The following is a 13,294-nucleotide window of genomic DNA, read 5'->3' on the forward strand; positions in this document are numbered from 1 at the left end:
CTTTCAGTTTTCATGGTGCCGTTAATCCAGTGCCTGTTCTAATGGCCGTTAACAGTCCCGATGACGGTCGGCCTAATAGTCCCTTAATCGCTGGCGATATTTCGACCACAAAACCGTCCAACGTGGGTTTCTCCGCCAGCCATGTCTCTTGGAGACATAGTATATCATGAAGGCCCAGGTCCCCGTCTCCTAGTGTTGTTAAATGCGAGTGACCTCTCTTATTCCACGATCCCAAGGTGTACTTTTCTTTTGTAATCTGATCCACCACTTTTGTTATATCGTTGGAATGGGTGGCTAAGGTCAACGATCGTTGCTATTTTTCACTTTTCTTGTTCAGCTGTGTTTTTAACCATGCCCAAGGGCCCTTTGCTGATGTCCCCTCCATTGGTCCCGATAAAGTTCTCACATTGGATTTGTTCTTTGTGTCTTTTACCTTTAAATGTACATTTCTCGATGGTGTCAACCTTTTTTTTCCTCTCTTCTCATCCTCGGCGTTTCAGGGTATTGCCTGCTATTTAGGCTTTTCATATACTTCTGTGACCTTATTTTTTCGTTTTCATCACTAAACGTTCTGTTACTTTGTCTTTTTTCTTCTTCGAACGTATAGTGATTTGCCAATTGGGTTCCATATTCTACCCGAGATTTCCCCAACATATGCGCTCTGTATAGTTCCTCCGTTTTCGATGGGTATCGCTGCATGTATTTTCTTGCCGCTTTATTTCCTCTTTCGTGTTCTTCACTTCCGCTCCGGCTTTTTATTTCTGTCAAATCAAAGCCCATGAGTTTCATTTCCTTGAATGCCGTTGGACCTATTTGTCTAATGCCTACCGAACTAACATGGAGGTATGCTTTAGCTATCTTCCCTCTATGATAGGGTTCCACGAGTTTGATATCTTCTGTTCTAATTTTTCTTTAGGCTTTCGTTTCCCTTGTTATCTTTAGCACCATGGATCTGTTTAAGATCAGATGTCCTTCCGTTGTTTCCGCTTGTTCTAGTTTAAATACATGTGTTTCTTCCTCCCATCTGATCTTTGGCCTTTGTCGGTCCTCCTCTTTTCTTGGTGTCCTGTGATTACGTGGGATTGACCCACTTCTATTTCTTTTTGTTTTCTCTTCGCCCCTCTCCTCACTTGGGAGCTGTTTACTTTTGAGTTGATGATGAAGTTTGTCTCGTTTTGGGGACCTGGAATGGTTCCTTTGCTTCTGAACAGCTTTTTTTCAAGTTTCCTTTGGGGGAGGTGCATTCTTCTTTGGTTACTTCCGCCTCTCATATCGGCCCCTTCTCCTTCGTGCGATTTTCCCCCTGTTTCTCCTCAGTCAAGTTATTTTCCAAGTGTTGCGAAAGGTTCATCAGATCTGAATTTGTCATAAATTCCTCGGCTGATCTCGGCAATCTAGGTGATTCTCTTGCCTTCTGCTGTTGTCTCTTGCTTTCCAATTGTTATTTTTCTTGGTGCGGCGTGGTATGTCTAGCAGGCTATGATTTTGATGTGGGGATACTGGGGTTTTGGATCTCTAGCACTTCCACTTCAGGAGGTGCTAACTTTAGCACCACCTGTTTATTTTTTATTTTTTTTTCCATTGGTTGATCGCTCTCTTTTTTCGGATCTGAAGACGTCAAAGTTATTGGTTCATTCTCTCTCGCCCTTCTTTGAAGAGATGAAGATTCGACCGTGGCGAGCCCCTCTTCTCGGGCTCTGTCTTGAATTTTCGTGTTATCCAATATTTCAGTTAATTTTTTGTTCGCCGCTTGCATGGTTTCAATCTTTCTTTCCAGCGATTCTATTTTTCTGTCCCAATTTTTTTGCTGATTGCTAGTTTGTTCTTCTACTGCCGTTATAAAACCTTCCACATGGGTCATTTTCAAAAGCATGTTGGTCAAGACCGAGGTGTTATCTTGCACCTCCTCTTTGATTGCCTCATAAAGTTTACAAAATGGGGCAAGTGCAATTGTCATTGCGGACATGATCGTCAGCATGTCCGGTTTTTTATTTGGCAAATCTTTTTGGGTTGTTGAAGAGATGTCACTTAGATGTCTATTCTTCGGTGAAAGATGAGTTCTTTCCAGTCTCCTTGGCAACCGTGGTGATTCTAATGTCGAGATTTCCACTGGCATACTTTGCTCTCGTTCTAGTTCTAAATAGGAGCCTGTTGACCTTCTCTTATTTCCTTGACGATCCTGATTTTCTCTTAACCCTCCCGTCCTTTTTGCCAGTGTTTCTGGTTTCTGCCCCATGTTCAAATGGGGTCTCGTCCAGGCAAGGCAATGTTCTATCTCCGTTTGACTCTTCAACTTCTCCCCTGGAGTGTCTGGCGGACCGCGATCTCCTGGTATTTGATCCCTCTATTTTTGTTCTGGCATCAAACTAACCACAGGGCACTCTCTTCTCCCTTCGTTTTGCTCCGCCCTTTCCCGTTGCTGGTTTACATTCTTAAGGGATTCCATCGCAGAAAGCACGCTAGTCTTGTCCATTTGTTTTTTGATCAATTCCGATAGCAAATTATTTCCACCTTTATCTTTGCTTAGATTTACTATACTGGTGAACTGTGTGAGTCGTGGGCAAGCCTCTTCTTCAGTCCTTTTTGATTCTTGTCTCAACACAACCTACGTTTTCCACTGTTTTGTTGCTGGAAGAGGGTCTTGCACCGCTTCTAGCATCTCTGCATCCAACAGTTCTGTGTCCATATCTAGTTTTCTCTTTTGTTGTTGTGTGAAGAAAGCCTTTAAGCGGCATGACAACAGCGGATTAGGTAACCCTTTTGAAGTAACTCCACTTCTTTTATTCGCCTTTCGTCCCTTACTCATTATTACTTTTCCCTTAATTTATTTCTGATCGCTGGTAACTTGTTTATTAGCTGGTCTCACTTTCATGTCGTTTTTTGTCCCTTGCTTACTTCATTTGTTCACTTTGTTTTCATTTTTTCCTTTTTTCCCTTTGAGTAATGTCTGGGTCCACGTTGCTGTCTTGAATAACAATACTGTAATCTACCTCTTTGTCTGTATTTGCCAACCTTAGGGTCCTTGTGCCTCGACTTGTTGGATTGTGTTGTGGCACTCTAATATCTCCGTGCACCATTGCTTTTACATTTATTTTATTCTGTGGGTACTCTGCTTGTACTAGTGATTTGTCCATATTTTCTGATTGTGCCTCCACCTCTCGGTTTTTCCTTCTTTCCTGGTTCCAATCATCTTCATGATCATAATTGCATCCACGTTCCCCTTCTCGAGCGGGCTTTTGTTTGGATGCTCTATCTGCTGTTTCTTTTGTGACGGCGCTCACCGAGCCTGTGCCCAGCTGCGCCGCTCCCCGCTGTTCTGGCATTGCGTCCTCCTCGGTCTCCTCAAGGTTAATGTTAGTTCTGTGCAACCCAGGTGGGGGAACTCTATCTCCGCCCCCGCCCCTGCACTCCTCCTCGCAGCCTGACACCCGCATGGGATCCCGCGGAGGCCGCCCTCCGACCGCCCCCGCCTGGATCTCCCTTGCCTCAACGGCAGAAGGCGAGTCTCCGCATGCGTCGAGGAACGCTGGTTGTTTTCCTTCCTGGGTACCTTTGCAGTCTTCCTGAACGGCTCGCATGCTCTGGGCCGCTTTTGCTGGCAGCTGGTCCTCCACTGTAGGTAAGTGGGGCGATACAATTTCTTTACCTAGCCAGTTTTCTTGCTCTCGGTCTAGGACTCGGTCTAGGACTTGGACTGCTTCCGGATCTTGAGCTTGATCTTGAGGATTTTTACTACTTCTTAAGCGACGCCGGCCCCAATCCGCCTCTGCTTTCGCTGCTGCGTCCTCATTCACCTCCTTTCGATCTATCTTTCGCAGAGCTTGCGACAAAAGCCAAGGAGGTCTTACATGGGATTCCATTTTTCTCCGACTCCGCGTCTGCAGCGGACTGCTGCAGACTGCCTCACAACTCGGCTCCCAACTCCGCTCACCGCTCTGCGGTGTGGAGGCTTTTTGTAGGCAACACCCACAACTGGCACTGTAGAAAGACTGGGTGACTGCTGCAGACTGCCTCACAACTCGGCTCCCAACTCCGCTCACCGCTCCGCTCCATTTTAATGGAACATAAAATGCTTTAATGTCTTCACACCCTACTTAAAAAAACACCCCTCAAGAGAATTTAGATTAAGGGTTTTATGATTAAAATGTAACCTATTACCAACACTGGATGTTCTAGGTATGCGACTGAAGTCTCTGTCAGATCGAAAGGTTATGTTGCATTTGTAGTACTAGAACAGAGACCCTAAGATATTTATGTATTGAGTGCCCGGTACTTATAGACCCTATGAAGGTACGGTACGAGAAACTGGCCAGATTTACAATTAACCTTCAGGCGGTGTCAGTAGAACAGTTATGGGTTTGTATTTTAAACACAAATGAAATATCGTTATTATTCACAATTTTAGAATTTGTTAATTTAGTTGTGATTGAATAATAATGGTGAAGTGTTTCCATAGTGTTCTGTACCTGTATTTTGTACGATTTTGTCATTCTTTTATAGCTCTTTTGTAATGTATTTGTAACGATGGTGATGAATTGCATGTGTGAAAGGTTCTGTTGTGTAACCAAAACGCACAAAAAAAGAAATACAAAATGAAAGGATGTGACTGATGACTAAGCACGACCAGAGAGAAAGGGCACTGGCCTGGCAGACAGTATTTGGTCCACACTTCCCTGGACAAGCAGGCATCCCTCTTCTCCATTGGCCTGTTGATTTCTCGTACCCCCTAGTTGGCTACCCGCAAGATCAGCGTGCATGCGAGTGAGCCAGCCAAGCAGCAACAGGATGGCGTGCCCACGGACACCTGCATGGCACATGCGCTCGCTGCGGAGGCATGTCAGTGTGGGCCCTGGCAAGCAAGCAACAATATTGCTTTTTGAAATGGAAACATGAATTGCAGGCAGATGAGGGGCCGGCTTATTGAAGCGAGCAAGCTGCAAAGCTGCCACTGAGCGAAGGAGCCAGCCAAGTAAGGTCACAACCAGGGGTGGTGAAATTACCGCGGTTGAAATGAAATTGGCTGACTTTACCTTCAATTTCCCTTTGATGATAAAGCAGATCATTTTCCGAGTCACCCACTTTTAGGCACATTTCGTCCCCCCCCCCCCCCCCAGAAATTTCGTTTTTTGCTTTGACCATTGGTTTTTTTCCAGATATAAGCAATTTCGCTGAAGAATCAACATTTCAGGAACAAAAATAAACATTTCAGCTGGGAAAGCATCCGAAATGGTCAACTTCGCACCCAGGGTGTAATTGGTGAAGCAGGCGAATTTTTCCCCGAATGTGTCATTTTCTCTGCAGCGCAGGTTTCCACCATTTTGCCCACCTCTAGTCACTCACTCTAAATCGAGCAGGTCATTCATTCGGGGATGTGGATTTGACTTCCCCAGCTTTGCTGCGTGCTGTCGGCCAAGCCTATACCATAAGCTGGTCTTCCATCTTGATTTCTGGATTCCTGCACATGTGCGCTCCAGTGGCGAGTGCTTCGCTCTGCTCTGTGTTAGCCCCATGACAGGGAGGGAATGCAATGAGCATCTTTGGGCCATCATTTCTATGGTAGGATTCCTCAAGTCTGTGAGAAGATGAAAACACAGTGGGTCTGCATGGAAAGAACCCACAGGATTGCGCGGCTGTGGTCGCCTAGGGACTGAGCCCACCCACAGAGGTCACTTCTGGTGAGTGGCACCAGGCTTTAGGCACGGGATCTGCTTTGCCAATGCCACTCTATTGTCTCCCAATGCCACTCTATTGTCTCGCACCCGTGGAAGCCCCAGAAAGTCCCGCTTAGCCGCGGCTCACTCTTTTGCCTCCTGTGGACGTCCTTACTTCGTTTCTGGATTAAAAGTGAAAACAGTACTTCATCATCCATAAGGTGAACTCTGCTTACAAGTGAACTTTAAAGGGACTTTTAGCCTTATATAGAACTGAGCTAATACAACTATTATTCTTGTTTTGTTTAGGCACTGCACCTGAGAGGCGTGCCTATAAAACTGTGCTTGTGCGCGCACCGCGTGTGCACACCCGTGGAAGCCCCGGAAAGTCCCGCTTAGCCGCTTTGCCGCATTTGTTGTGGTTGGCGAGTCTAAGAGGTAACTTTCCGGGCCCACTTTGTAGTTTTGTGTTTTGCTCTAAATTCTATCCTACCCTCTTTTCTTTTTGCGTCTACTGGCCAATACGATGAAGAGAACACTACCATCTTTAAAAACGGGCATGCCATCGATGCACCCAGCTCATGGCACAAATGGCATCAATTTTGGAAGCAATGTATCGCCGTGCCCAAATAAGAAAGTGCGTTTAAGTTCAACAGCTCGCCCGGGGTCGACAAACTCAAAATCAATCTTATAGCCCCAAAAATCAGTTTGCATGGACATTCGCTCATTTTGTAAGCAACAAATAATAGGGCAAACCAATTTGAGCAAAGTTGGAGTTATTTCGACTTTAACACCACCTTCTACACTGAAAACTGTTTCCCATTTGCCTACAACAACTGATCACCCGCATGAAATCATTGCAATTGGAAATTCTGTAACTTCAAAGTCTCAATTCACATCAGAGAAAGAAAACACAGCCACAGAATCATCTGTTGTTTTTGCAAAGGAAAATGTCTCGGTTATGGACAGTATATTGTTATGCAATGTATTGACAGGTGCTGTTGACCAGGATTCTACTCCTTCAAGTCTGAATGCTACTAACAACTTGGCAGTTATTGATATAGATGTAAATAATTCATGTTTTTCTTCACAGACTTTATCAGAAAATTTGTCCAAATCTCCTAATCTCCAAATAGATATAAATGATACAAATTCAAATTCGATTGAGAAATTATCATTTATAGCCCCAACACCACGTAAACCTGTGATATTTGATTTATATCCAGTTTGAAATGCACATGAAAGTAATCCAAATGGTTTGACTGAAATAGCTTTAAAATCTATGAATGCTGCCATCCATTCATTAGATTATTCGAGACCTTGAAAACCAAATAAGATAAACACTCTCTTCAGTTAGACCATATTGCGGCTTGGCAGCAAGAAATGCTCAAACAAATAAATACTAAGGATATCAACTCAACTGCTTCACACATATAAAATGTTCAATTAGCACTCAAACTGATGTGTCTTTAAAACAAATCCTAGATTCTAACATTTGTGAACATCGGCTTCCTTTGATATTAGAACCTATAATTGATATAGTTCACGGAGAGCCTAAAGAACCTAAGCAATGTATTGCAGGTAAATATCTGAGTGAACCTGAGAAAAAACAAATTATGCACTTTTTGGAGGCTTTAGTTCTCATGCTCCCGAATTGCCTTCCAAAAATAAACAAAGCATAATTAATGCAGTTAAAAAAACAAAAAATCAAATAAAGGGATAAAATAAAATCCTCCTCACAAATGAAAATTTTTGTAAAAAATCTGACACATCCAAGGACAGCTGCTATTGCAGTCTCTAAAACAATGGCAAAAAAATATGTGCAACAAACTTATACAAAAAAAATCAGTCCTCACTAGCGCAAAATCGACAAATAGAATCTTATAGCCCTCTTAACAAGTTGCTCGAGGCCGTATCAAATCAGTCGGCAGAGACAATCTCCTCCAAAGTTAACTCTGATCTTCAAACTTGTAAATCTGCTCCTGAAGATCAAAAATGTATAGATCGTCGTAATTAAATTCGACATGCAGTAGATGAGTACATGTCTACCATTCCTGCTCAGAAACAATTGCAAACAGCAGTATTACAAGATCGAGTGAAAAAGGTAGATTTTAAGCTTCCTACCCCCATATCACAAGATAATTGTCCAAAGTTTCCTGATACACAGTCTGAAGAGATTTGTAACAATGAGCACTTGGATATCAGTCAAGTGGGTTCCGACCATCACAGTCAAACAACATCTGATAGTGATATGAAAAATGTAATACATTCTGTATTAAAAAAAATGTTACACGAGAAAGAACCAGTAAAGGAAGTTATCCAGAATGGCGAGTTAAACCAAGTTTCACTTGGACAAGATAAACGAACTAAACCTGCCATTCCTACAACAAAACGACCTGCGCTCCACTCCTTAACCCTGATCTGTCATCCACCACCTGTTAATCAATACAATCTGAACCGAGCATCGGTACTCTCAATATTTAGCGAGTTACCCGCTTTAGATGATATAGGTTCTATTGATATAGAACAAGTTGAATTTACAGACGCTCTGAACAGATCATCAGTTACTTTATGGCTTAACTCCCGTGTAGTTGTTAACGCCATTTGGGCTTTTTGACCTAGGCTTTGTTCTTCTATCTGGATCCACCTCTACTGATGTTAGGAACAACAATATGTCAATAAAACCTGCCAATAAACCGCCCCCATTAAATCAACCATCTAGCAATGAAGCATGTAATTGCACTCATCAATCTGGTCAATGTTAGCTATCTCAAGTTGACTCACAAAAACTGTTTATAATTAGCTGGAATTAACAAGGATTCACGCATTTAATTAATAATGTGAACTCAAGTCTCCTGTTCCAAGCTATTATCATGCTGCAGGAGACTTGGCTAATGTCCACCCCATCCTGGAACAATTATGATATTTTTTTTAATCCAGCTACCAAGGGGATTGCAGGGAGACCGGTTTCAGGTCTATTAATTGCTGTTAAGCAAAACATTTTTACCAATTCAAAACCATGGTATGCACTGAATTCTTATGTACAAATGCTTAAACTTTATAGGAATAACATATTACATGTGCTTATAAATGTGTATTGGAATCCCTCTGGGATTTCTGACGAGGTGTTTCTGGAAAGCATGAATGAGGCTCTGGAATTAATATCTTATGGAAAAACAACCCATCAGATTGATAATAGCTGGTGATCTAAACTTACATTGGCCCTCATTACGACCCTGGCGGAATTCGCGGTGCAAAATGCACCGCGGAGCACGGCGGAAAGCTGCCGATAGCGCCATGGGGGTTGGCGGATTTTCCACCCCATGCCGACCTTGGCGGAGCGGTAAATCCCCAATCCCCATTTTGCCCTTCCCCATTCCCATTCTTGCCCCATAGGGTATAATGGGAGTGGGGAAGGCGTTAATTACGCCACCGTAAAGTACGGTGGCGTAATTAACAACGAGGTCCCTTAGCGCCATGGATTTCTCCGCCCGGTAAAACCAGGCGGAGAAAGGCTCCATGGCGCTACGGGAACTCGTAGTAGGGCGGACGGGTCCACCACGATTACCGCTGGCGGTAACCCACTCCGCCAGGGTCGTAATGAGGGCCATTGTCTAGAACCTGGGAAACAAAAATATTCGATCAGATTAAGGAAGTGGACAAACTTCGTAAAATACAGAAATCTCTTCATGTTGAACAGATCCTGCTCGACAGATCTCCCGCCAAATTTATGTGACCAGTGAATGGCTGCACTTAATTGAAACTTTCCAGGTACAACATTTTAACGCAAGCGATCACAATCAGTTGAATGCTGTTTGGACTGACAAATGTGGAGAGATAAAACATAATGTATACAAAAACGGTTCCATTACTATTGACACCGCTCGTAATAGATTAATTTGGTCAGAAAAATCTCTCGAAGAATTCAAAGAATGTTATAGCTTGCGGAAGAATAACCAAGCAACAGACTCTCATGCTCCTCCCATTCTATATCCTGACCTTATGCAGTTGTTCCAACCAAACTCTATTAGGCACAAAACCAAACAAGTGCCACATCTACATATATACAACCATGAGATCAGAATCATGAAATCACAAATTTGATTAAAAAAAAGAGCTGTTTTAAAACTGCCCAAAGCCAGCCAACTTCAAGCTCTCATACAAATTAAAACTAAATATAGGAATTGGTTGAGGAGCATGAAAGCCAAACTATATCAACATGATGGGAGCAATATGTTAAAAGTACTGGCCTCCAAGAATTCGGTTGAATCCTGGAAAATCAACAATCAGGTAACAGGTGGACACCAAATAGCTGTTCAGACGAATGATGTAAAAGAAGAAACATGGATTAAATATTATTCTTCCATATACGCCAAATCTATCCCTGGGCATCCTTATCCGCTTAATGAGAATGATGATAGGATTCATCTAAAGTTTGAGAGAGATGACATTTTATATTTTATTCACAAGTCTAGCAGATCAAGGGCTCCTGGCCCAGATGGATTATCAAAACAGGCTATGAAACAATTCCCTGAACTATGGACAGACATACTAAACATCATGTTTAAAAATATTCTTTATAGGCAACAAATTCCTATCTCCTGGAAGCATTCAATTACCAAACCAGTTTATAAAAAAGGTGATCGAGCTAACCCGGCAAGTTATAGACCAATCTCCTTGCTTGATGCCCCTAGCAAGATATTTTGTCGTATTATACTTAGAGAACTGAATGAGTGGTCTAAATTAAATCTCAAGAGAGACCCCTTTCAGTCAAGTTTTGTACAGGGGCTCGGAACACTGCCAAATATGATTGCCATTAATTTGCTGAAATCACAATATGCTGTCTGTAAACAACCACTTTATCTTGCTTTTATTGATTTCCGCATGGCTTTCGACTCAATAGATCAAACCTTACTATTTAACAAATTAAAATTATTTGGCTGTCCATCGTCTTTACTGGCTTTGATAAAACAACTACATTCAGAGACGACAATGCAAGTTCGTCTCTCAATGGACGGCTATTTAACTGCAAAATTTAACACCTATTCAGGACTTAAGCAGGGTTGTATAATGGAATCCATCTTGTTTAATCTTTTTATTTTGGACATGGGAGCTGCTTTTGTGGATATTGTTTCTGATGCTCTGAAACTTGGAATCCAGCGCCTCGCTTGGTTGCTTTACGCTGATGATTTGGTTTTGATATCCCAGACACCACGAGGACTCCAAAACCTATTAACAGCGCTAACATCCTTGGTCACTAAAAACAACTTAGTAGTGAACTTAGAAAAGTCGCAGATCATGGCATGCAAGAACTCAATGAAACCACAGAAACTTTCCTTGAAAAGCTGGACTCTGTATGATAAATCCTTAGAAATCGTAAAAGGATATAAGTATTTGGGAATAACAATCCCGAATACAACAACAAATACTGTCTTTCTTATCAATATACAATCCAAATGGGTTTCCTTAATCTCCCAAGCAAAAATTTTGATCTATACATTTGGGAAATTTACATATAAAGACTTACTGCTATTCTTTGAGCAAAAGGTAATTCCCATATTAACTTACGGTACTGAATCAATGTTATATTTCACTGACAATGTATGGAACAAGCTTGAGGCACGTTTTTGGCGAAAGGTGCTATTCCTTCCTGATAGCACTCCAATGCCAATTATAAGATTTGAATTGGGCATAGTTTCTCTAGCCAGTCGAGTCAAGTGGCGCATGTGTTCCTTTTTTGGAAAATGCCTCACGGGCCTAGAAACTAACAATATGCTGAGTGTGGTAGCCCGCCAATTAGTTCAATCTAAATCTAATTTTCCAAATAAATGGCGCAATGTGGTTTTGAATACGTTAACTGAGGCAGATATTACCATCAAGCTTCTGCTGGAAAATCAAACTTGTGCTAAAATTAAATTTTATTACTGGGATTGGATGGTAAATAGAGAATCTTGTTTACAATATAAAGATTTTGAGAGTCACACTTTTGGACATAAAACATTGCGTTGTATGTCTACCTATTTGCTGAAATGTCCCTCCCCAATAATAAGGAAGAAATACTTACGTTTCAGATTAAATCAGTGGCCCACTAGAGACATTCTTGTGAGGAGAAAAATCCTACCATTGAATATGAATTTCTGAAGATTTTGTAAAAACTACACAGAAAAGGAAACTTTACAACACGTTATAATCTCTTGTCCTCAACTAATTGTTCAACAAGAGAAACATTTATCTAACAAGTTAAATCTGTTTCATGCTGCTGAGGATAAAGAGATATGGATCTTGCTTTTTCAAAGTCCTAAATTCACTGTATGGAAGTCAATAGTACAATTTTTAGATGAAGTATTTCCTGATGAAAATGGTTAATTTCTTTTTTTTTTTTAAAGTGAAATATGTGTGTTTTATAATCCTGCATTGTATATAATGTTTAGATAAGTAATTGTTAATGAAATAATTACAACATTTTATGTCATAAAGTTATATTTGTTCATGGTAAAAATAATGTTGTATTTGAAAAGTTGATTTATCAGCTGAATCAAATCAAATCAAATAAAAAAAAATTGTCTCCCAAGGAAGGGTGGGCTGATGACACAGATGGCTGCTGCAGCAGATCCCTTTTTGGAAACAACTCGTGCCAGGGGAACTTTAGAAGGGAATTATTAAGCAAGAAGATAGAAATGTATAATATAAGGTTTAAGTGTTTTTTTTATCAATAAAGAGGGGGTCCCTGTTGGGATCCCTAATAAATCCACCTTGATGTCTGTGCCCCATAAAAACCTAGAGCGTAGCCCATCGCCGGTTTAATATTGATTTTATTTTATAGGAGCAGTGTCCCTCCCTATCCAGCTGGCCTGGGGGTTGGAGGTGGTGGTTCCCATGGGGACTGCCCCTGGTCTGGGGTGAGGGAGGTGTACACCCTTGCCCAGGCCAGAGCCAGAAAGCAGGGGCTACACAGGGCACATTACTTAATGTAGTAGTAACATTCGGCGTAGGCAGCCAACTACCCAATGTGACGGTTATTGCGAGAAGGCCATATCTATGCAAGTCTATGGCAGCGAGTAGGAGGTGGAAGGAGGGTCTACGGAAGAAAGGCTGTGAGTACCAGATGGAGGCAGAAAGGAACTGGAGGAAGTCAGAGGTGTGTGGGAGGTCAGGACCAGGCATGTCAATCCACCAAAATGTCAGGCGTAGTGGAAGTGGAATTAAACACTAGTTGACATTACAAAAAGCAAGATCACATGACCCTTTGACCCTCATGGTCTCACCGGAAGTGATTTTGCGAGGCCTCTGACAAAGATGACACCACAGGAAGTGAGGAGCCTTTACTGTGGTGAGTCACACCCTGCCCAGTCTTGATGAAGTGTGTGTCCGCATGAAACACATACAAACCACCTGGAGGAATACAGTTACAGTATTCAGTTAATACAATCTGATCCTCACTTTCAACAAGTATCCCATGGAAGTCAGAAGGGTATTTGAAATGTATGCTTCTCTGTACAATTACAGACCTGAGCAGGACAGGTCTTCAGGACCTGACATTGAGAACATGAAAGCGGATTCAAATAACTTAGATGGTTCTGCATAAATGGGTCTTTCTTTACACTTCTGTTCCATTCTTCAATCCTGCTAGGATGTATCAGGGA

General features: G+C 42.0%; 1 protein-coding gene across 1 annotated transcript in view; it reads right to left on the minus strand.

The window, feature by feature from the left end:
- The window catches only part of LOC138567860 (uncharacterized), a 330,507-nt gene that overhangs the window by 70,731 nt on the left and 246,482 nt on the right, over positions 1–13,294 (minus strand). The window lies entirely within an intron of this gene.

Source organism: Ambystoma mexicanum, chromosome 2p (genome assembly GCF_040938575.1).
Source record: "Ambystoma mexicanum isolate Mex_15411 chromosome 2p, UKY_AmexF1_1, whole genome shotgun sequence".
Classification (NCBI taxonomy): domain Eukaryota; kingdom Metazoa; phylum Chordata; class Amphibia; order Caudata; family Ambystomatidae; genus Ambystoma; species Ambystoma mexicanum.